This window comes from Scatophagus argus, chromosome 17 (genome assembly GCF_020382885.2).
Source record: "Scatophagus argus isolate fScaArg1 chromosome 17, fScaArg1.pri, whole genome shotgun sequence".
NCBI lineage: Eukaryota > Metazoa > Chordata > Actinopteri > Scatophagidae > Scatophagus > Scatophagus argus.
This window is the reverse complement of record NC_058509.1, coordinates 19,542,928-19,568,684: the sequence shown is the minus strand read 5'-3', so window position 1 is coordinate 19,568,684 and position 25,757 is coordinate 19,542,928. Positions and strand designations below refer to the sequence as shown.

Genomic DNA, 25,757 nt, shown 5'->3' with positions numbered 1-25,757 from the left:
CGGGTGCCGAGAGAAGCTGCATAGTTGGGACAACACCTAAAGAAGGCCTCTTGAGATATTGAGGTGACAGGAAAAAGAGATCACAAATCTTGTTTTTTTTTTTTTTTTACACTCTACACCATTTTGCCACACTGCTAATTTCTGGGTCAAGAATGCACTGTCAAGCTGCCGAATCTTTACAGTTTTACAATAGTTCCTTGTCTTTTTCTGGTCATGTTAGCATTAGCTTATTGTGAGATAATGAATTTGGGTATGAAGACTTCATAAACATTGTAAACTGTTATACTAGATGCACTACACACTTATGTGTAGTGCATCTAGTATGTTTTGCTGTATCACAACTGTACTTTGGCGAAGCAGCCAGTAGTAAAATAGTCAAGCATCGTACACATATTGGTAGAATCAGTCTGACTCATTCTTACACCTTCAGCGTCCTTTAATGTGAGTAAACCTACTTCACAAGAAAATCACAGGAAAAGAGACGCTTCTTATAGTTAACTGAAGATGTTGCTTGGAAATATTCTGTAGTGTCATGTAGTGACTTAACTGAGCAAAACCAGGCACTGGTTGGTTGGGAGAGCAGTCAGTTTCTTAAAAAGATTTCTGCAGAAATGATTTTGCTCTCTAGCTGAAGGGACACTGTGTGTGACAACTGGTGAAAAGATAGATTAAATCAACAGCAACCCAAAACATGAAATGTGTCATTCTTCCGTGAAGCTACAGCATGCACCCATTTTGGTTTTAGTCACACTTATTCACCCTGTTCTTGTGCTCTCTCAGCGTATCACTGAGCCAGACACATATACAGAAGGAAGTAAAACAGATCAGTCTGCATAAAGGAAGCTGTCAGACTGGGCCTCTCTGCTGCATACATCCTTGTTGTGTTTTTGTTTGACATGATGTACACTCTGTACGTATGAATGTGCAAACGAAGACAGGTTGACTAATCTTCTCTGCATTATTTGTTGTTTGACCTGTGGCATACTTGACTCCTCCTTGCTTTCTCTTCCTGTGTTACTTCTTTTTTCTTTTCTTGTTCCCTATACTCTATGTCAGTACATGAGCGTGTGTGTGTGTCTCTGGTTGTCTGCTCATGCTGAAATCAGCAGAATCCTGCAATTCTTAGTGATTGAATTCTGAGTGAGTATATATTTTTCAGATCTCATTTGTCAAATAGATGCTGTGGCAAACAAAATCTTTAATCTAAGAAATTATTAAAGAATCACAATAATGCCACATTCATTTTAGCGGGTCAGCAGAGGAAGTGTGCAAAGAAAGTTGTAATTTGATATTCCCTGAAACCTTGAAAATGGATTTAAAAGACAACACATGCTTCTCGGGACTGTTCACACTGTTGAAAGGCTTTCATGGGAGGGGAAAAAAAGCAGTTTTGTGTCTTTGCTTTGGGAGACATTAGGCTAATGAGATTTACAGACATTCAAGTAATCAGATCATTCACCCTGTTTCAGAGGAAATGACGGGGAAGTAAACAAAAGGCTTTAGTGCTTCTGCTGCTTCCCTTCTACTGGTCTTAATGTTGTATTGAGTCTAAACTTAAGACTTTTGTTACAATTAGTCTTAAGCATGTTGATTTAGACTTATGTCAGTTGAAATATGTAAATCCTGTGCTGAAATCTGCTTTGATGTTGAAAATGAAAATCTTGAGTCTAAATCACAATCTGCATGGTTTAAAATTCAAGCAAATTGGAATTTGAGCAAAGATTAAGGGGTTTGCTGGAAAAACTTGTTGAAAAGCTTTGAACTGAGTTTGTTTGCATGTGGTGCGTTGGCACTACTGTCAGTGGTTTTAAAAAAGGACTTGACAAATCATGACATTTACTGAATGCCCATTCATGTTTTTGTGTCGTGGGTGTACTGTAGATGCTAAAATATTGAACGTAGAGAGATCAGATGAACGTGGTAGTTATTTGCAGCTTTGATTTAGATAAAACAACAGTAGTGCATGCATGGTTAATCCATAACTGAAACTTATACTGTTAAATACTACTGAAATGTTATTTCATTATTTTTCGATTCATAATGATAGAGTTATATTGGAATTTATTTAATTTTTTGTTGATCTACTAATTGCTTCAATGAATAATACAGAATCAAAGTATCTTCTTTTTTCTTTTAATTTAAAAGATAATTTTGTTTTTATTTAATACTTTCCGAACCCTCGTGGAGTTGGTCCTGTATGCTAGCTAGCTAACTTATGGAAGCAGCTAACTTTCTGTTTACATAGCTGCAGCTGTCAGTATGGGCAGACTTCTTACCTCTTTAAATAGTATTTCTGGGTCAAGGTAACTGTCATCTTGGTGAACTAAGTGATACTTTACTACATTTACAACAAATTGAGATGTCTTGCGAGACAGTTGACATATTATGGTCTCATATTCTTAACGTGAACAAACAGTTGCCTCTTTATCAATCTGACAAGGCCACAAATCCATCCATCCATCAAAGATTCACTGTCATTTTAGCTCTGTTTTGGCTTCCACCAACTCATGAGAAAAATCTGGCTTGAGCTAGTAGAAAAACTGCTTGGTGCTACACTGGTATCCAGACATTTTGCCTGAAACAGCAGCTAGCTAACATTAGCTAATATCAAACAGCCTCAAATGTTGCAAATTTATCTTTTAAATAAACATCAAATGTGTAATTCATGGTCATCAACCAACACAGATATTTTTTCAAAAAAAGGTCCCAATATTTTCCCAGTTTATTGTACATTTATGTATTGCACAATTTATTTATTGATTTATTTGCTTTAGTGTTTAATTATTCATTCAATACTGAACACACAGGGGCCCCATGCTGTAAAGAAGTGATGTAGCAGTAATTTAAATGACTGAGATGAAAACAAAGAATTAAAGTATTAAGTGTCACAAGGGTCTCAGACTTATTTGGAAGTTCAAGAGTACACTCTGAATTTGCTTTTCCTCTGAGGTTGACTGTTTTAATTGCCATTTTGACAAAACAGCCTGGAACTAATGTGTGTTGTATTTTGGTCAAAAAGAAAAAGTTCTTTGACATTTCTCTAAGAGGGACTCCTGTGGATTGGAAAACACTGCTGCTGATCACAGAGGTTACTGTGCAGCATACAAATTTAAAGTTCAGTGAGGAGAGCAAACTGTGCAGCAGTTCCCAGAAAAGCACAGACACACACACACACACACGCACACAAATAGTGTGTCAGTCAGAATTAGTGTTTTTTCAATATAAAAGACAGGCAGGGTGCCGGTTCTTTTTAAATAAAAACTCTAGTCTTGTCTGACACCCAGTTGACCTTTTATTTTTTCAGTCTGTTATTTGTCCGTCTTCTCTTGTACACAACTTTTTCTGAGGTCGCCTCACAACCAGACCAGAACTTGGAGGACCAAAATCTAGGAAATAACTTCAGAAAGAATAAAATTACAAAGCGGCAGACTTTTACTGATAGTTTATCATAGCTGTGGCACTGAAAAACATAATGTCAGGCAAATTAATAGAATATCTGAGGGTGAGGCAACAATGTGACAAGAGTCTTGTATCAGTGGAAAGTATGCCCAGTGTGCCCTGATGACTGGGCAGTGATAAGCTTATTTCGCTGTGCATTAAGTAGCCTACACTATCTCTAATCTTCCTTTGATAGCCTAATCCTCCTCTAGTGTTGGTAGCAGGAACACTAAGAGTTTTCTCTGTCATATTTTATACACTGCTTGATCATCATATTCATTTACTCTAATTAGAGAACACAAATGTGATTAATGTATTTGATGCTAAATTTACAAGTGCAGCCTTTGATACAATACAATGGGCTCCATTATGGAGTCTTATGTAGCTGGTGGGTATCTCGAGGTTGGCACTAAACTGGTTCACATCATTTTAAGCAACTTTACAAATGTGGCTCGAGGGATGTCAGTTTGGGGTGTCTGTGTCTGTAATATGAAATGCAAAGCCAGCCAGGGCGACACATCTAGCCTGAGGAAACACTTGTCAGAGGATGCATCCTACTGTTTTTAAGACTTTTTCACAATAACCAGGTTGTAGTCTCAACAACTACTCAATGGATTGTGATGAAATTTGGTACAGACATTTGGGGAAGTGAATGTCTGTACCAAATTTCATGACTTTCATGAATTTCTCATAATTAAATGTAACCACTCTGAGAATTCTAAACTTATTTTAAAATTTGGTTTATGACCAAATGTCTGCAAAACCATCTATCGGTGCTAATTATCAAATACTAACATACTAGATTGAGATGTTGACCAAGAAAAACATACACATATTGACTTCACAACTGACAACATGACAGTGTTCTATTAAGTGTTCCAGTAAGGCATTTAATGAGCCAGCATGCACAACACCAGGACCTCTCCTAACTGGAATTTAACCATCATTAATGTTGAAAAATATGTGTGTAGTTGTCCTGCCATGTCAAAATGTCTGTGTGAAAAAAGTTTTGATGGCATTTGGACAGTTTCTCTTGAACATAACCAGCACCAAGATGTACGTTTCTTGCAAAATGTTGCTGAAGATAAGATGCATGCTCCCATTAACTTACACTTAAAGAGAATACATAAGAATGAACAAAACTGCAAGCAAATAAAATGATAGAAATAAAATAAAACTTCACTATTAAAACATCAGTGTTTTCGTTATCCACTGTTCTCCATAATGGTGGATCCATTTAATTAAAAACAAAGGTATTCTAATGATATAATTGAAACAAATAAATATCCAAATTACTTGCAGGTGACTTTTCTTTTTTATTAGATGACTGCTCTGATTGGAAGTAGTGCAGGTACATCAGTTTGCACTGGTTTTTACTGTTTGGATGCTACATATTAGTAAAAGTCACTCTTCTAAAATAGTTTTTGCCCTTGGCAGAGCTAATGTCATTTACCTTCCACCCTATATTTGAGATAACTTTAAAACAAATATGGTTCCATTCAAGTACAATCTCAATTAGATCTATTTGCATCATCCATCTCTTCTGCTTTGAATATGTACCTGATGAAACTAATTTGACCACTGAGAGACTCTCTTTCTGATAGCAGCGATAGTTCCAAACGGACTTGGTGCTTTGTCATTGTTTCTCTTTTACTGTCCATGTCCTTATTGAATGTTCTTGGATGCAGAGATAAGTATTGACAAAGTGTTTGTCTGTGCAGAAAAGCCCCATAGGCTTAGCAGTAGTATCGTATTCATTACTGAATCAAATGTAGCAAGTAGCAGGTGACAGACATTGTTCATTTCGCTTGTGGTTCAGACAGACTACTGTGTTTCACCTCTGTCTGATTCTGACAGAAGATAATCTTGTGCACCATCTTTTTGCTGACACACACTTCCTTCACCATCCTTCACTGAGCAGATTGTCCACAGCAGCATTTCAACATGGATATGCCATTGATTCAGTGGGTGGTTGTCCTGAAGCTGCACAAAGATACCATCAAAGGGAGGCCTTAAAGTCAAACCTAACGTGAACTGAAATGCACTTTAACAGTCAGACCACTTAAACTGGATTGGACTGGATCAGACAACTAAAGTCTCCAAAGATTTAATGTAACTTACAGGGGATGGAGTTATGCATCTCACAAACTGACTGAGTGAGTTTACTGTAATAAACTGATGTTGTACTCTTTCTTTCTCTTCTATGTGACTGCACTGTGATAATCAACCCCTGACAACTACAGGTAAGTTGTGATTTCCTTGTATTCTATAGTGAATGTGAACTGTATATCAGAAGCCCAAATCCAGACCTTACTTAAATTCTGTTTCTGTTTAGTCATTATGTGACGTAGTCTCCAAGATCAGTACTTTTTTGGTTAAGACCAAAATGTGCTTTTTGGGTTTTTTTTAATCATATTGAGTGTTCATCCTTTGACCAGATAGCTTCTGAATAGAATCAAAAGTGTGTCATTTTCAATATTTTATTTAGGTTTATACAAAACCTGTGAGGATGCAACTCTTGCAACTTGCAACTTAACATTTGAGGCTGCACAAGATTTAATATTAGCTAATGTTAGCTAGCAGCTGTTTTCAAGCAAAATGTCCGGATACCAGTGTAGCACCAAGCACCAGACAGGTTAGTTTTGCTACTAGCTCAAGCCAGATTTTTCTCATGAGTTGGTGGAAGCCAAAACAGAGCTAAAATGACAGTGAATCTTTGATGGATGGATGGATTTGTGGCCTTGTCAGATTGATAAAGAGGCAACTGTTTGTTCACGTTAAGAATATGAACTCTGAGACCATAATATGTCAGTATTGTGTTTGCAGGTTGTTTTGTTGCCTGAAGTGGCCAAAAAAAAAAAAAAAAAAAAAAAATTGTACATATGCTGCTTCAAATTTGCTAACATAAAGTCACTAAGCCAATAAATCAGCCGAGCTTACATATTGTCTTTAACAATCTACTCTAACCAAAAGAAAAGCATTACATTAGCTGTTTGTCATCAATGGGTGGTAGCAGCAGTGTTTATTTTCTCACTGACTTAGAACTGTAACAGATGTTTAGGACTTGGACTTTACTTTGGCTTCACCATCCTGTCTTTGATTTGGACTCTGGCCATAGCCTAAAACTACATGTCAGCTCCAGTATAAAACGATTCTGATGGCACTTTAATAGAGTGAGCATTAGATTCTGAATCTAAAACAATATAAAAAAATATGGTATTCTTTAAAAGAAAATCATAAAGTATGGAAACAAGGAGTGATTGATTGTAACATACACATACACAAAGGTAGGAAGATTCAGCACTGTAAAGTACTTTGTTAAATGTGTTGTGATGATAAAAATGCAGCTGTGGTCCATTTACATGGTCTAATTACTATACAAATTGTTTTAATCAGCATTAGTGAAAGTATTGTATTTCTGTACATTTTCACAAACCTTTCTCTGGTTTTCAGGATCAATTTCAGACTCTGTTTGTAAATTCAGAATCCCTGATTCAGTGCATGATTTGTACAAAACGGATAACACAGAGTCCTGTCACGGTTTACATATTACCTGTGCCTGTGCCTTTAGCAAAACCTCTAGCTGTGCAGCCTAATGCGATCCTGTTATAATCGGGAGTGGATTTATGTTAGGTATGAGGAGCTTATGAACCCCCTGGCAGTCAGTGTAGAGCTGCACTGTATTTTCATGCTTCAGGGAAAGTTGAAAAATGCTCTGAGGTACTGTGATGGGGTTGAATTATTCATGGAGATGGAGGGAGAGGAGCTGTAAAAGCCCTCGTCTTCACTTTTTTGCCCCTGGCTTTGCTGCTCCATGGTGCGCTCTGAGCGATGGGGTGAGTTGGGGTGAGAAGCCACGTGATTAACTTTGAAGAATATTTATACCACACCGACTGGGAAACTACAGCTACTCTAATGGACTAAACCAATTGCCTTTTCTTTGTAGATTACCAGTCACATTGCAGATTTTGGTAAATCGTTGTGTCTAAACATCAGTTTTGTATTTTGGTTCAACCAAACTTTAGTTAGAGTTTATAAATGTGAAAGAAGTGAAATGATAAGTTTTATGATAGTCCATAATTTTTTATTCAACAAATCCTACAAAAAGACCCAAACACCCACTGAATGGATGCTACTTAGAAGTATCATGTGTATACTCAAATCCTGATATACCTTATTTTTCCATTCTTGTCTAAAAACTATTAAAAAATACATCAATGGACTACAGACTGGATAAACTGGCCCTTTATTAACATGAACACACACTGCAGTTTATTTTGACTTTTGACCCACATACACCATCCTACTGCCCCAAATATTCACTTAAGCACCAAACACACCACTGAAAATAGTCCAAATGCACTATGTCCTCATGTTTGCTTTAAGAACTACACTATGTAGACAAAGTTGGGTCTTTCATGGGACTTGTGAAGAAAAATATAGAACAATAAACTAAAATATTGCCAGGCCTGCCATGATTAATAATTTTGTTTAATGCTATTTGGTCTCAGAAATAGTTGCAAGAAATGATATTATACCACCAATATAATAATAATATAAAGACAGATTATAAAGAGTGGGTTTGCTTTTTTAAAGGCCGGGATGGCTGATGTTATTCTAAGTAAGGTGGCTGCCCCTTACTCATGTTCAGAAAGATAAGAGGTATGGTGAAGAGGTAGAAATAAATTCAGTGTAACAAAAAACAAAACAGAAAATATTATGTTAATTTTGAGTACCACAAATGCATTTCTGGGTCCGTTGTGTGACTTGTCCTGTACTGAGTACTGACATGACATCCATTTGAGATATCTTGAACATCGCTTCATTATCAAGCACAGCTCAGTCAGTCCCTTTCGATGACATGTAAAGAGCTTGTGCACAGAACCACCATTTGGTACCAGTGTGTCAGAGTTGTGAGGGGTATGAGTCAGAGATATTCTTCACAAACAGTAGTCACAGTAGACAAGTGAAATGTGGAGATCATATTTCACACTCATCCCTGTCTTTATTAGTGTGTTAGTCCCTTGCCATCCTAAAAGATGTTAGGTATTCACCTACTGAAGTAGTTTATGCAGTTGAAGAAAAGTGACACACTAAGACAAAAAAACATAACAATTCTGACTAACTAATGGAATAATGAATAGCACAAATAATACTGTACTAAGAATGATGAATCTCCCGGTCTGCTCAGCTAGCTACGGAGCCTAAGGATATTAATGCTTGTCAGTTGGTTGTCAGAGGAGGATAGTAGCCAAAGGTTTTGTTAATGCCCTGACATGACCGAAATATGCTGTGGAATATTCATATCCCCCCAGATCCAAATGTTTTTGCTTTTCTTCTGACCTTTTAGGCCAAAATATTAGAACTGCACTCATTTTCAAAAGTGCTTCCAAGAGAATAAACCCTTTTGATTTCAGCAACCTCCTTGGTCTTTCCTCTAATTGCCAAAAAAGATCTATCTCTTATAGTTACTTAAATGTTAATTAAGTCCACTTGTGGGTATACAGGAGTGTCGGCTTCTTTTACCTTACTGGGTGCAGACACTGAGCTGCACCCAATGAGGTGCACAGAGCTAATTAGCAAGTGCTGATATGACCTGCCATTGTCCATGTTTTCTAGTGAAAGTGACGATCAGAGCTGGCTGCTTTGTTTTCTACACTTAAGTTCTAATTTTTATTCTCACATGCAGTGATAAAGCATCGGGCCTGACGGTCATTAAGGAGAGCAGTGTTTCAACAAAGCTTTATTTAACTGATACTTGTCCATTGAAATATACCCTTGTTGGCCCTGAGAGCAGCTGAACTCAGCTCTTTCCAGCTCATTACGTTTCTGCTTTTCACATGTAAACCATACGCAGCATCAGTCATTGGGATTTGCCTTAACCTGATGAGTGAAAGTCGTGTTTCCGTGTTTCTAGCTGGCAGATGTTGAACAAGTGGCTAACTTTGTCTGTGTCCTGCACAGATCAGGTAAAACCAAAGGAAAAAGATGTATAGAGATGCCGCATTGGTTGGTCATTCTCTGACAGGTGTTACATCAGGTGTTGCTTTAGGTGTGGTGAGGTTTAGGATCAGACTTGACTGGCCTTGAAAGAAATATCTGATTTTTGGCTGAAGTGGTGTTGAGCAGTGGTCTCTTTTAGCTGGGTCTCGTGTCACCGCCATCCCCTCCACCTACTGACCACCACACCCCTGGTTCGACTGCATTAAATGCACCATTTTCTCTCCCTTTGTTTCCTTTTCAACAACAACAACGGCCCAGTAAAAGCAAAGAAGAAAAAAAATAACACTTTAACCAAGCTTCCGGATTTGTGGTAAAGCCAAATCATACGTCTTTGTATTAAAAAAAAAAAAAAAAAAAAAGATTGGACAGTATTAGCTAGTTTGATTCAGCCATCGGCCTGTCAAGACTTCATTGTGCCATGAGCTTTGACCCAACAGACAACTGCAGATTTTTTCCACATGTTGAAGTTGTATGTTTGCACACTTTGTAAAGCCCTTTATTTACATGGTCACACACACACACAGAAAGGTGACATACAACCACTAATGATTTCAGAACATCATCTCACAAGCTCACAATATTTCAGACCCTTCTTTATAATCCATCTAATATTCTCACACAAACTGTGCAGCATATAATAAACATTTTATCTTATATATTCTTTTATCTTACATGTTGAGCAAGCCTTGAAGCCTTTTATCTGGGGTCCACTGTCTGTCCTCCTGTGTTGTGGCCAGTGTGCCTTCACGTTAAAGGGGTGCTGCGATGGGGGCGTTGAGCACTGTGGCCTGTTATGTAAGGCTTTGGCTGCGGCGCTCGGAGCTGCGTGGCCTCTGCGCTGTCCCACTGCCAATGAGCACAAGAGGTTTCATCACCCTGCTGTTTCAAAGGGCCCTCTGAACTCTGGATATTGTTCAGTGCTGCTCTGTAGTTTGCCTAATTCATTTTCTCCTTTCTCTCTCCCTTACAATAGCCATCTGTCATCCTCCCTGATAGCCTCCCTGTGTTTTAAACTCTCCGTCTTTCCCCTCATCCGCTCTCTCTCTTCTCTTTTGCTGACTCATTCCGCTCTCTGAAATTACAAGGCACTGAAATAGCTGACTCTCTCTCTCTCTCTCTCTCACTCTCTCTCTCTCTCACACACATGGTCTTATTGCACCATTTTGTTTTTATATCTGCTGCTCCTCTGTGATTCCCTCTCCTTCGAGACTGTGTCTAACACGAAGCTGTGAATAAGGATAAGGCGAGGATGACTTCCTCCCACTGCTGATTTTATTTTAGTTTGTGCTAAAACACATCATTTGGTTTTATACACAGGGGAAAGTAGAGCCAGTCGTTTTTTTCTTTTTTTTTGTCATATAAAATTATGGAAACATGGAAGGATGAGAGACATGTGAAGTGCATGCAGGTGTTCTAAAAACAACAGGAAGTCAGTTATTGTAGTTTGGCTGCTGATTTTGTGGCTTACCAACATGATCAGCAGTTGTGGCCCACGGCTCAATGAGGCACTGAAGTGCCACAGTTGCACACCTTCCCAGAGTCACATCTCAACACATAGACATGATTCATACTCATTTTAAATTACAGACCCTGTGGATTAGTTTGGATTTTCATTGTGAATAAATGTCAGTAAATATGATAAGAAATCATGGAAAAGGATATTTGAGAGTCATCATGTTTTTAAAAGTAATTCAGTGATAGTTGCTGTATATCCATGGGTACATTGCAAACAGGAACTGCTAATAGCTAGTTCTGCATAACCTGATATAGGGCTGATTACTAATGACTATTTTCAGTATCGATGAATCTGATTCTTTTCATTATTAATCGATTAGTCAGTTAATGAGTAATTGTTTCCCAGAGCCCAAAGACTCTTCATGTACTGTCATAAATGACAAAGAGAAGCAGAAAACCCTTACATTTAAGAAGCTGGAACCTGAAGCTGTTTATCAGTCATCACAACAGTTGACCACAATATTTTTTTTCGACAGACCGATCAGTCGACCAATCATGACAGCTCTAATATGTAGACTAACAGTGCTGGGTTTCTGAAGCAGCTGTTTCAAAGGAAGTGTTGGCAGCACGGCACTGGTCTGTGTATCTGTCTGCATCTAATCTTGCATGCTGCTGGAATCATTAGTCATATGTGTACATTTTGCTCAAGGACAGTCGGTTATTCAAAATTTCTTTTATAGTCTGCTCTGTTTTCTGCCGCCACTGTTGACTCCTCCCTCCTCTTAACCGGCCACAAGTGATCAACAACTGCTTCAGTCTGGAATCTTGTTTCAGGTTGGGACAGAACACGGGGGCAGACATGTTAGTGTGGGTAGATTCTTTTTACTTTAAACTAGCATTTTACACTGCGGGTGTTTTGGAACCTTGTTATGGTCTCCCATTCATTCCACTGCTCATACATACACAGCAGACACAGCACAGAACCTGGCCTGCACTCCCTGTCCCCCTACCCACATATCCACAGACACACCTGGCGGAGATCCACGCTCTGCTGAGTGCACTCTTCTAATTTTGTAATGTGTCAGTGGAGGAAACTGATTTCTGTCAAATACTCTCAGTCACAATTTGGCTCACTTTGTGTCAAGTTAAAGAAGTGGAATTGCTGGTTTTAGTCTGACCATCAATAATAATAATGACTTAATGAATATAAATAAAAGCAATAATAATCATAGTAATAAAATTGGTGATTAAAGTAAAACATAGGTGTAAAAGAGACTGTCCTCATCAGAATAATGACAGCATTGGTTTGATCAAATGCCTAAAAGCACTTAGTGGTTTGAAGATTTGATAATTTGTGTGTAGAAAAATAAACAAACTCAGTTAATGTTAAATTCTGGTGATTTGTCTGGAGATACAGATGGAGTGTGGAGATGTCCGAGGATGTGTCTTAACAATCTGCAGGTATCAGGGTCTCCTAGTCCGCGTGCACGCCTGCAACACCCTGGAGCCTGTGGTGCCCGGCAGCAACACCGAGCCTGTTTGATCACAGGGAAAGTCAGGTCTTATTTTAATGGATCAGGTCTGGCTGGGTGTGGAAAGTTAACTGACCGTTTGTCTGGTTCTGGTACTAAGCTTTATGGGTATGGGTTGCACATTTGTAAACTGGACCAGTGTTCACATGATGGATGGCAGAAACAAAATCAAAATCAAATTTGAACAGTTTTCTTTCTGCTTTCTTCTCTTTCTGCTCATCTTCCCTGACATTTGAAGTCACTGACCGTGTGAATTGACTGCTGCAAAGCACAATAACCCAGTTCTTTCCATACTGGATGATGTTGCTTGTTGTTTGATGATGTTGTTTGATTGTTTGATTAGAAATGACTCGCTCAAATCACATTTGAGACAAATCACAAATGACCTGTTATCTTGTTTACGGTTTGAGGACTTGTTGGGATGCACTCATCCTTTTGCTGTGGTTTTAGACATATTCAGTGCCGCATCACAGAAGCTGCGAATTCACTTTGTTCTCTTTTCGACACAAGGTAGGATAACTGACATTTTGTTTAGAAGCCTGCGCACGCAGTAACAAAAGCAAAGACTTCCCATGTTTTCAGTCATTTGGCTGGTGCATCTGATACAGTTGTAAGATAATGTTGTAAAGCAGCTGAAAAAATAATCAGTCTTATCAGTCCGATCCTAATGCTGTTAATAGTTGTAGCAAATCGAGGTTTAAAGAAGCAATCGACAACCTAATAAACGTAATAGAAAGAAGGCTGCCTCTTTACATCTAATTGGACAGCAGTGGAAAAGCTGGAGTGATGTACTGTGAGTGAGGCCTTTCCACTCAGCACTGAACGCTGAATATTTTTCTGTGTGCTCAGAGCATTTCTCAAAAATGTGAGACACGCAGGGAGCAGAGGCAGCGCAAAAACACTTTCAAACATACTGACGCTAATTAGAAAACAGCAGCCCTCACTGCCAAATGTGCATCCAGTGTGATCAAGCCTGAAGTCATTTTGTCTTTCAAAACTTGTTGAGTAATATGAAGTAGGTGGAGGAAAAGAGACATCAGACACTACGTGTGTGCGCCTCTGTGTGTGTGTGTGTGTGTGTGGGTGGGTGGAGGGTGAGAAGCATTCAAACCACTTTTAAATGATTTCACATGGTGAGTTCAAGCTTTGGATTCAGGACAGCATTTCAGTGGTCAAGGTTCCTCTCTAATTTTGCCAGCTTACAGTCAGTGCAGGGGCAGTGAAATTTGTTGTGTGTGTGTGTGTGTGTGTTTTTCAGTAATGGCTGATCCTACTTTTGGGCACTGAGTAGAATGTGAAAAGCTGAACAATCACTCAGGACTAAGGATGGGTATTAGTACTGTTGTCAATTCAGCATACTGAGGTGCTACAAAAACATTTAGAAGTACTACATGCCTGTATGCAACTGAATGCTTCCGGCCACATGATGGTATCAGGGTAAGATGTTATCATATTAATTACTCTGTTGGTATGAGTGTTGCTTTTGAGGGTGTAGGAATTTGTACTGGTGTAATTTTTAAACGATACCCAGCTCTACTTGGGAGCACCTCACAGTGTGTTCTCTGGGTACTTGTATTGTAAATGATAATGGGTGGCATGAGAGACTCTGAATGCATCCACCAGCTGCCGTAGTTCCCTGCAGCTCCTCGGGACTGAATGGTCAGTGAAATATTTGTGTTGCTTTGTCATCGTCATTGATGTGTTATGAGTCAACCTCTTGCTAGCAGGAGTGGAAAGTGGAAAATAAACCTACTTGAGAAACTAACACAAATTAACTGCTCTCCAAACAATGACCGCTTCTCTCGTCTTTTGCACAAAAGTTCTGATTGACAGGGAAATGATGACAGGGTGCACGTCACCAAGCGCCAGCGCACATGGACCCGCTGCTGGATTATTATAGAGAATTATTAGAGCGACTGTTTTGGACTTAATGGACCTTTTATTAGAATCACATGAGATGTAAAACCTTTCTCTAAACAGGAGAGTTTCTGTTTGAGTCTTTTTAAATACAAATTCATATTTGCATTAAAGCAGATGGAAACGCTGGGCAGCCAGGAGCAATACAAATGTGAGTTGCCGTTGCTGAAAGCCAATCAGCACAAAAAGATCAATCACGTTCAACTTTCTTGAGCCAGTAAACTCACTTAGTGTCCACACATTGGTCAACTTTCATCGGTCACCTAGCTGCATTTTATCTGAAATTAATGGAGCCAGTGTGCACGCTGATGATGTGAGTGTGAGCAGTTCTCCTGGCTGGAAGTCAGGGGAAAATGGAGAATTACTGGATGCAGAAATGCAACCCGCCACTAATGGATGCAGAATGAGATAATCAAGAGGCTAACAACGACAGGAATATTTGTCAGAAAGAGCAGCAGTGAAGAGCTTTGCACTTAGCTTTAGACATCCAAAACACATCCATTACTCCTAACTGTACCAGGGTTTCTTATGCACTGACTTACTATTTAATGTTCCTTCAGGGCGCCTGAATGTATCCCAACACAAAGGGCCTCACAGACTCACAGCTGTGAATGAGGCTTCAGCTGGACTCACTGTCCTAGTTTGGTTGCATATTCACACAAACACACACACACATACACACACACACACACTCTTGTTTCCTTCACTTTTGGGGACATTACATAGACTTAAATTCATTTCAGAGAGGTTTAAACACCACCTAACCATAACAATAAACATTACCTGCCTAATCCTAACCCTTACCTAACCATTACCTTACCATAGCTTAACCTTAAAGCAAGTCTCCACCATAACATTTAATGATTTACATTGTGGGGACGTGCATTTTGTTCCCGTAAGTAAGGCAATAAGGTCCTAAGTCCTCACAATGTCACTGCATAAACAGATTGTTGTCCCCACAACTACAGGAATGCCTGTACACATACACACACACACACACACACACACACACACACACACACACATACAGTCAGCACAGGGAGCTCAAAGAAAGACACAGCGCACTACATGGGACATGGAAGGCAAAGCAGTATGTGGAATTAAACTGCCAATTGTCCACGCCGACCAAATAAAAGAGACCCCTGTCTGTTCTGTTTGTCCCTTTTGTATTGTTCCTTGTCGTGATGTGGCCCAGATTCCCCAAACTGGGTGTCACGGCTAAAAGTAGCACTTTGTACAGAGAGGCTGGTTGTGTGGTTCTTCCAGCACTACATCTTGACTGAGAGATTGTGCTGGTTTTACGCATCTCCAGTTACTTCCAGTGGGATGTGGCTGGGAAGAAAAAAAAACATTCTCTCAAAGTATAGTATCACTTTTGTTCAACTGGTCCTAACTTCTTCCAGCACTCAAAGGAAATGTATGCAAAACTTCCTCCATGAAGATGGCAGCTCTTGGTATTCTTGGTATTGGTGTTGATGTTAAAGCATTTCCACTGGCCTGTAATTTCATCATCATAATTTCATTATCTTAAGTATGTGTTAGGAAAAACATATCACTTGTCTGGTAACTACTCTTTATTTTTGGAATAGGACATGCTAAACTGTGATCCTCCTGTGTTTACACTTCAGTCACTTGAACCTGAAGTCAAGTAGGGTCTTCTGGACATGGGACAACATCAGCATTATGGCTAGACTTATGTCCACTGCAGCTCAGTATCCACAGGAAGACCATTCATATTGGACAGTTCTGCACCTTATGGTTTATATCCAGAGGCAAAGTTCACTGCCAATGCAGGAATTAGTGTTTGCTTTATGTAATGAGTTGGAAAGCAAAGGTGTCATTATGCTTAAATGAAGTGCTTGTCAAACAGTATCCGACAGTGTGTTTTTAACCTTTTAAAACCAGTGATCCAGCAAGTACGCCCACTTCACTCAGTGATTTGCCAGAGAGTCGACGGGGTTTGAGCTTCTTTTTCAAGGTCTCTTTTTTCATTCACAGTAACTTCGCTTGTCACTTTTCATGCGTACAAACAAGCTTCAATACATTCATAGAAAGATTGTCCAAATAATATATACCATTATCGTGTATTTCTGAAGTTTTCCTTTTTTTTTTGGAGTTGGTTTGTTCCAGATTTAGCCTATTACAGCTGTTGCAGCTTTATGGCTATTTTTTCATTACAGATGTTATCTTCACAAAACCAGCCCCAAGTTTAGCCTCCCTTTTGCAGCCTTTCAGCCTTTACCCATGCCACTTTTCTATTTTGGTTACGAAATCTAGTTTAAATTCTAACCCGGCCGCTTGTCGTCACTATCAAATAAACTAAGAGATCTGACTCGTACGGTGTTCCATTTACCTTGACTGTCGCTGCTAGGAATGAGCTCACACCTGAGTTGTCTGTGTTCCAGTACACATCAGGAAACCAAGGTGAATTGCTTTAGGCAGGTTCGCAATTATTAGCAATACCTGTTGATCACAACACATTATGATCATACATTTCACATGCAAAGTCTGTGGGAACGTGTGCACAGATAGAAACTGGACTTTGTGAGGTGCAAACAGACAATTACAACTCTGTGTGATTGCTCAAACAGTTGCGGTTGCACTCATGTATGAGTGATTGGTAGCACTCATAAAGTTTCAGTTTAGCTCTCGTGCCATTGTTTGGTGAATGATTGCTCAGTCAGAATGCTGTGGTGTCAGTATTATCATGTAAGTTTTATGTGTTGTCCTCCTGCTACAGTAGAGGAAATAGGTCCCCCATATTTTGTATTTTTCTTGATCTTATTTAGCTGCATGAATTTCCAGTATGTGGACCAGATGGATTTTGCATTTTTGCTGCACTCATTTTAGAAAACAGAAAATCTGTGTCACATGTGAGAGGAAGAATCAGATTTTTTCTTCATCTCTTCTTAAATGTGTCGTCCTCAGTGTTTGTCCAGATCTGCACAGTTTGCCCGCATTAGTCTGTTTTCTTGCAGACATGCCTGGAATAGTGACAGATTTACATTCATAACTGCACCAGAGTCCTCAATCACCCCACACCTCTGCTAATGCCACGGCTTATGTCAAAAACAAAGGCAGTGCAAGGGCAAAAAAATAAAACAATTTGGATACAGTGGGGAAGAAAGCATGGTGCTTGCCAAACTATGTGTGCTGCTTGAAAGCTGGAGAACGAGTAGATGGAGATGCAGAGGGAATAAAGAAAGAAATGGATGAATGAGGCAGAGACACATATTGTGAAACTATTTTCCAGTGAAATGCCGCGATGCGGAGGCTATGGCGTCACGATCAAACCACGTATGCACATGTTGTGCAAGCCTGCAGGCAGAGAGGGAAAGAAGTGTTTGTTGTCACTGACTTCAAATTAAGCAATGGGCAGAAAGTAGAGGAAGCTTTTTAATAACATGTTGGAGCTCATTGATTTCAACATGTGTCTTTTTCTATTTTGGTTACATGGTTTCAGTTTGGGGTTGACTATGTTCTGGCACTGTGTTCACCCTCTCTTGCTCGTTCCATTTTAAACAGGGTTGACGCTCAGCATTGCAAACTGTTCCTTATGCCTTTTTTAGCCACAGAAGCAGCAAGTCTGAATGAAGTTGCTTTGCATCACTGATCAAAAGAAACACTGGAGGGTTGCTAAAAGGGATGCAAAATGGCCACAGGTGGCAGCTGTGACTGCAAGTGAAAGGGATTATTGATCAGGCCCTTTAATGGCTTTTCAGTTAAGTTTGTAGATATATGCTGAAAATGGACTTCTGTTTAATAATAAATGCTATCTAGGCTTTGTCATGTGGGATACAGTATGATGCAGTCATTGCAGTAGGATTTTGGTAACATTTTTCTAATAGGTCCATAATTTTCTGATAAATTACCAAAAATGTCTTACAGTTGAGAGTGCCCTAGAATTTAATATTTTCTGCTCTGGTGGCTTATACAGATTTTTAAAGAAAAAATCTTGGTGCTAATTGTAAGGAAATTGAGACAAAGTGCTTGCTAATCACAGTAATCACTGGAAATTTTATCCTTAATTATATGTATATTTATATAATTAGTTCAGAAGTTTAGACTAGTCTATAGACCTTTGTAGTTAATTACATTCATTATAGTGACATGGATTTAAGGTGGACTACCACTTTGGTCTTGACTAAAATGTTCAACAGTTATTGGATTATTGCCATGAAATTTTGTCCATATAGGATGCATGCTGTATGTTTTGGTTCATGACTAAGTGCTAATTAGCAAGAATTAGATGCTAACATGCTAAATTAAAATGATGATAAAGATGTTGTTGATGCCTACAAACTTTGTGAGTTGTGATTGTGTTGCTGTGCTAGCTGACTTGTTGTGGACTGACTGAAAGAGTTCTATATAAATAAAAAGTTCAAGTTCAATTTGTGTAAAATTGTGGGCTGTGCATCAGTTGAACACTGTCTCTATTTTCCTTAAAATTATGTTAATCAGTGCTTATAAACAAATTCACATTTCATATTATCTCTATATTTTATCTTTGTTTTTGCACACTTTTCGCACTCTTTTTCTGTTCTTGTGAGCTGCCACGACAAGTGAATTTCCCCACTGCGGGATCAATAAAGTTCATCTTATCTTATTTAATAGTTACATTTTGGTACAGCAACATTCAGTATGCATCTGTTCCATTACAATGCTGAAATGTTGTTTTGCAGTAAATCACAGTGTTTTATTATTAATATTATTATTATTACTGAAAGTTAGTTAAGAATTTATAGCTGTGTAAAATAAAGTGTTAACAATTTTCCAAATTTTTGTTTTGAGATTTTTGTACAGATTATATTAGTATACATTGTTATATTACCCTTTAATGCTGTTTGTAAAGGTTTTGATGCATACCAAGGATATAATTAGTGACATGCAGTGAATGGTCACTTGTTCAAATGACTACTGTCAGTTTATTGTTGAACACTATTACCCTTTTAACTTAGTGATTTGAGTACAAAAGTACAGAGAATGGTCAGAGAAGGTCTGGTCAAATTCATAATCTTGATTTTTTGATTCTGATTTAAGCCAGCATTTTGCCGGTTATGGACATCATTTATCATTTGAATTGATGTAACATAATTAGTAGCTCACTAACCTATCCTCATAACATTTACTACCTAAATCCTCTAGTAAAATATTATTTAGGTAACTCAGCATGATTTCAATTAGATGTGAATGCTTTGCCAGAAATAAGAAACCATAAAGCAGACAAACCTGGCATGAGTGGACAATTTAAAACCAATCAAGATTTATTACGTACAGTAGGCAGACTATACAAACTAATTATGGGGGGGGCGGTTAGAGCGTGATTCCAAAAACAATGATGTGTGGCCCGGGGAGTGCAGGGAGCTGTTTTCAGAGCTGGGTTCAGTTAATCAAATAGTCCGAGAAGATGATCCAGAAGAAAATCCAGCTTAAGGGAAAATCACACAAGACACTCAGGAAACAAGACAGCACACTGGGCAGGCAGAGAGAGTGAAGCGCAGTGAGCCTGAATCATAGGAGAAAAGGTTAGAGACCTCAAAACGCATAACCACAAAAAAATACAAGAACCTGAAGTGAGTACCACTGAGTAGTCAATCACAATCTGACGGAGATGGAGAGGAAGAGCCGGTCTTAAAAAGCAGCAGTCCGAAGGTGGAGTTGATCGAGGAGTTGGATCGAGGAGTTGCAGTTGTGCAGATGAGTGGACTGAGGAGAATTTAGGTCAGGCCTACCCACACACTCCACACCAGGAAGATGAAAAACAAAATTGAAAGACAAGGAAAGAAAACAAAGGGGACCCCCGAAAAATAACTAATAAACCCTCAGATGTAGCTAAAAGCAAATTTTCATCTGTGGTCCTTAAGTGGAGGCCACCACTGAAAAGGAAGAATTAGTTGTACAATTGAAAATAGCGTCCTGTTGATTACTATGTATTTTCAGCCCTCCCACCCTCCTGGTGCCGCCCCCAGCCCCTACCGCTTTCAGTACTTTCAAAAACCCACACCCCCTTTCTCTCACATCCCGTTGTGCTGTCATACATATGACATGACACAGCACATTAACCAGAAATAAAGCTGATGGTGGTTACAGCTTTTTTTTTTTTTTAATTATATCAAAGGGTGGTTCCACTGTCTAGCAGTTGAGAAAATCTACTGCACATGTATCCACATCAGCCAGTTACTGCACTGTAACCGTTCATTGCAAAGCCTGTTGCTCCCACGACTGGATTATGAGATTTTACACAGTAACCTTTTCTTTACCCTTTCATCACATTCGGGTCTGAAGCTTTTTATTTGACATGTATGCAGCTGTATGGTGCACATTTCAGCTTAACCCTGCTTACTGTGCCAATAGGACATGTATCTGACTGTCTTTCTAAATTTAGTAAAGCACAGACACAATTTTTTTTTTCTCATGTGTTCTTGATTTTGTTTTTTAATTGCCTCAGTGAATGACGGATAAAGGCTCCAAAGTGGAAAGAGTGAATGAATAGGCTGGTAACACTGACACAGATATTGGGCAGACTGTGTGTCTTAGTCTATTTCTAAACTTTTGCCTGAGGTTTAACGCTCAGGAGTTGCACAGATGTTGTAGCCAGATTTGGATAAAAGTGTGACCTCAGCTGTGTGCTTCACAGTTTTAAAGTTGCTTGCACATGTGAGAACACACACATTTGTTGTCAATAGCAGAGATGTGTACAGCTCACCAAAAACCTCTGCTGTGTTTCTATTGCCAGAGTCATGCAGCAACAGTGCCAAATCGCAGTGTGTGTCTTCTCTGCTTGTATTTAACTCTTGATAGAATCCCTGTCGAGGGACTGTAGAGCATGTGCATGGCACCACTGACTTGTGGTTATAAATGTGATAAGATAATGTAAGATCAGACCCATTTTTTTGTCCGAATATGGCATTGTTTGACTGCCAAGCTTACATGACTGTGATGACTTTGATCATTAATAAAAGAGAATGAGCTCTTATGATAAGGACTAACCAAAGCACTGAGTGAATGAAATGTTATCTGGAGTAATTGTAGCTGGATTTGCTGGAGTATAATAGCCAGACAGAGGTGCAAACGTTAGCCTAAACTTTACCCTTTGTCTGTGTATAAAAATGGATAACATGGCAGGTGGCTGGCTGCGGTACAGGTCATAAATCCCTTTCTCTCCATTAACAGATAGGACATGGGCCAAACTAAAAACTTATAGTAGATGTCAGTTTTTTTTTCACCAAAGCTCTGACTATGGCCCTTCTGTGTAAAGTTTGCATGTTCTCTTCATGTCTGCATGGGTTCCTTCTTGGTACTCAGGCTTCCTCCCACAGTCCAGAGACATGCAGCTTAGGTTACTTGGTGACTCTGAATTGCTCAAAGGTGTGAGGGTGAGCATGGTTTGTGTAGTTTGTTGATTACTATGTATTATGTGTGTGTGTGTGTGTGTGTGTGTATGCATCATGTAAAGTCAGCTCCACTAATATAGACATTGGTGTGTGTTTCCCTCCTTTTTTCTAAAATCCACATTCAAGTTAATGGGCACCATTTTGGAGTGTAGGATCCATGGGTTGTGATCTGTACTCTTTGGTAGGCAGGAGGTAGGTAGGTAGCCATTAAAAGAACAAGAAAAGGACCAAAAGCCAGTGTAAGAGTGCAGATTTTATTTTACTGTTTTATTTTTTCTTCTTCTTCTTTTTCTTTTGTGGTAGGAAATGAATTCAACATGCTTGTACGTGTTTGTGTACAAAGAAACCTCCACAGGGCACCTTTAATACTGCACCTGTTTTTTACTGGGATGAAATAACGCAAATCTCTTTTCTCTGGTATGCAGCTTTGGTTTGAGGCTGTTCATATTCATCTCAAGGAACAAATAACATCAACTAAGTAAGGACAGTCTCTAGTGTGAACAAAGAGAATTTTGAATTATTTTCTCTTAGTTTTGATCTTGTGTCTTTTTTCTCCTGGTAACCCGCACTGTGCACTTGTGCAGCTGTCTTCTAAACAAGATCTGTGTGTGCTTTTCACCATTTTCTTTTTCACCATTGATTCTGTGGGCAATCTGCACTAAGTCCAAAATCACTCTTCACCTCAAGGAGGGACTGTTTTCATACTGTATGTTGACAGAGGTGGTGTTTCTCTCTGTCACTGTTTTCTTTTTTAGCCTTTGCAGAGAGAAATGGCTAAGGAAAATATATTTGTATCATTGCCATGAAAATATCTGCTTTGAACCAGCACAGCTCAGTGACACTTGGAGGGCGTCTCTGGCCAATGTTGTCTTCAGCTGACAATATGGGCTTAACCTGCTTTTAGTTTTAAATTTACAGCTAATAAATTGCTCCTATTTCTGACAAAACCAAATCAAACAGTGTTTGTATCTGCATTCCTGGGTAATAAAAACATGCTCTTACGATTCTTCCCATTAACCTTCCAGAAAAGTGATCTTGCAGTGCAAACTTTAGAATTTGATAATCAGACGCAGCTTATGTTGTGTGCTTGGTTTTTATAGTGACACGCTGCTAGGGCTGCCTGCATACAGCCCTCAGAAATAAACGCAATCAAAATGACATGAAATTAAAGTATTTTCTTTCATTTAAATAATTATGCAGATTTCTTTTATTTCCTTTATTGCGCTACATATACATAAAGTACAACAGGTCTTGTGGTCTGAACAAGTTCAGAAATGAAACAAACAAATAAAAATCATTTTGAAAGGTCATTGCAGATTTCATGAAATGTTGATCAAACTGGACAACAGTGCAGTGCAAAATAAACTACACTCTTTGTGTTCACAGTAATGAAGGAACCTCAGTTCCTTCAGTGTAGTGTTTTAATAGTTTTTAGACAACAATGGAGCTCTACAGTGCAGAGGAAGAAGATGTTATACCAGGCTTTGGCTCTCAGTTTGAATTATAATTGTTTTTTTTACAGGAAATATCTGTTAAAAGTCTGACATAATTAAAACTCTCTGGTGATAATGTTAGGTGAAAATAATTGCTGTGTTAACACAAAACATGAAGCAATTTCTTCTTCAAGTCAATTCAAAGCATATTTGCAAGATTTGAAAATAGTCAGCGTGAGTGAAATAAGTGCTTTGAAGAGTGTCGTGTGGCGAGGACTGAGCGGCGTCGAGGAGAGAGCTACTGGTAGAGCTGGAGCTTCTGGAGGAGTAAACAACCACATTCTGCTGCAGAGCCGTTTACCAGTGAAAGAGAGTTTACTTTGGAAATAAAAGCAGATTTATCTTCACACTGATTTCTCAGCCTGTCAGATATACATCCAGTTACTAGTTTAATGTAAAATACACTCCCTCAGTGCCTGCTGTTGCTTGCTAGCTTAAAGCTTATAGGCATTGTGGCTGTTTAGGCCATATAAAAACAAATGATGAGTAATGCAAGTTGAAAATTGACTTTGTTTTCTGTAAATACAAGCTCAGTTTGAACTGTATCAAAGGAGAAAGGTAGCTGATTGTTGAGTGTCATTTGTTGGCTTAATTTTTGACTAACCTACACTGCTGTAATGGGCTACTGAATGCTTGAATTTCCCTCGAGATCAATAAAGTATCTATCTATCTATCTATCTATGTATTCCAAGTCATCAAACACCAGCACTTTGAGTTGGTGATGTGTAGCATCAGCGGGTCTGTGAGCTAAGTTAAACTCAAAACATATTTGACTAGAATTTGACTGGAAACACTTAGAAAATCGTACAGTCTGCCTGAATTACGTGGCTCACTCAAAAATGAGGGATGGGGCCAAATACTGGAGAGGAACCTTGTACTTTTGCAAAATCTTTTGGTCAGTATCCAACACTCGTTATTATAGCTAAGTGTAATAAAAACTGAATAGCAGACCAAACAAAGAGATATGCTTCTTTGCACCACTTGACATTCATCCCCCACAGTCCAACAAAAAACCAGATTTACTGCAGCTCATTCACCTGACTGGCGGTGACACTCCAGTGATCTTTGTTATGATTAAGATCAGATCAAACATGTATTTTTGCCTTGCTTGACTCAACTCCAAAGTCAGACAAGTAATGTTTCTAATCTGAATGCATCAGGCTTTATACTTTGTTCAAGATCTGTTTTGCTTTCCAGGAAAGATGGGACAGGACAGGTCATGGGTCATTCAAATGTCTAAATTCCAACCAGGCCATATTGATTGAATGTTATATGCAAGAAACAACAATTAGATGTCAGTTTACAACTAAATTTATTTTTATGTTAACTTGACATGTTTTCACTGCAATATGCCCTTATGAAAACCATGTAGAGATATCTTTACACATACAACAGGTAGTGTTTCTATTATTGAATTATAGAATTGGAAGCTTACGTCCATATGGACACCTAGAGGTAATATAAAGAAGACAACAGCCAAAACGTAAATATACTAACAGATGAACAACATCAGGGATGTAATTCGCCACATAATTTGCTTGACAGTGATACTGTCATGCCGTCCTGCACACTAAAATTGGATATAATTGTACAATTTGTTCTAAAGTACCTGACTTTATTCATTGGTGGAGGGAGTACATGTTGTAATAATAGTCCCTAACTTTGCTGTGTAGGACCTTTTTCATATCAACGAACGTCTGCTACCTTGAAATCTTGACCAAGCACCATCACACAGTGCTGATCAAGCCCATCACAACCTTTAATATAACCCTGTCTGTATTTTGAAGGACACTGGAGGTTTTAGGTCTATGTCTGTAAAACGAAAATGTCTCCTGTGGCTGCTATATATGATATTACATTATTATTACTCATGCATTAACTAAAAAGTACAGTTTGCTATTGTGGTCGGTCAAGGTGGAGCCCAGATTGGGCTATTTGTGTAAAAGACTGGAGAAAATGTTTATTTTCATTATGGATTTTATTCAAGAGAAGAGAAGCAAAATTCTGCACATCTTAGTTAACTTGAAATGAGTGGTGATGGAAACTTGGGACATAGTGTGTAGCTAGCTGGTGAACTATTGTAGCTGGCAAGTTAACCACTAACATGCTAGACAGCTTGAAACAATTTAATTTAAAGACTTTGGTCTAGATCTGCTCCAGTTGGAAAGTGTAATGAGATAACTTTTGTTGTGCATTGGCGCTATATAAATAAACTGAACTGAACAGAAATTGCTCGGCTTTCTAACTGTTGCCTGGCAAGTTAGTAATAACTGTAAGTTAACAAGCAAGGTAGCTTGGCTGTCAACTGGATGTTGTGTTTATTCAAGACATATATTTGCCCATTTTTCTCAAGCCTCTTGTCTGTCAGCACAAAGTGCGCCATTACACAAGTTGACCATTACACAAAACATTTGTGCAGATTTATTTTGCTCCCACAAACAGAATCCATCACAACAATGTGAATGTAATGATTTTATTTCTGCTGGTAAGAACAGGTATAACACATTTAAACTGATGGTGAGTGC

General features: G+C 38.8%; 1 protein-coding gene across 9 annotated transcripts in view; it reads left to right on the top strand.

Annotated features, from left to right (window-relative positions):
* thrb (thyroid hormone receptor beta) overlaps window positions 1-25,757 on the top strand; it is a 109,169-nt gene that overhangs the window by 13,388 nt on the left and 70,024 nt on the right. The window contains exon 1 of one of the 9 annotated variants that reach the window (XM_046417078.1): window positions 406-1,140. The exons of the other annotated variants lie outside the window; for them this stretch is intronic. The gene's annotated coding sequence lies outside the window, so the exon portion shown is untranslated. Of the gene's footprint in view, window positions 1-405; window positions 1,141-25,757 lie in introns of those variants that run through there. 9 annotated transcript variants of the gene reach the window in all.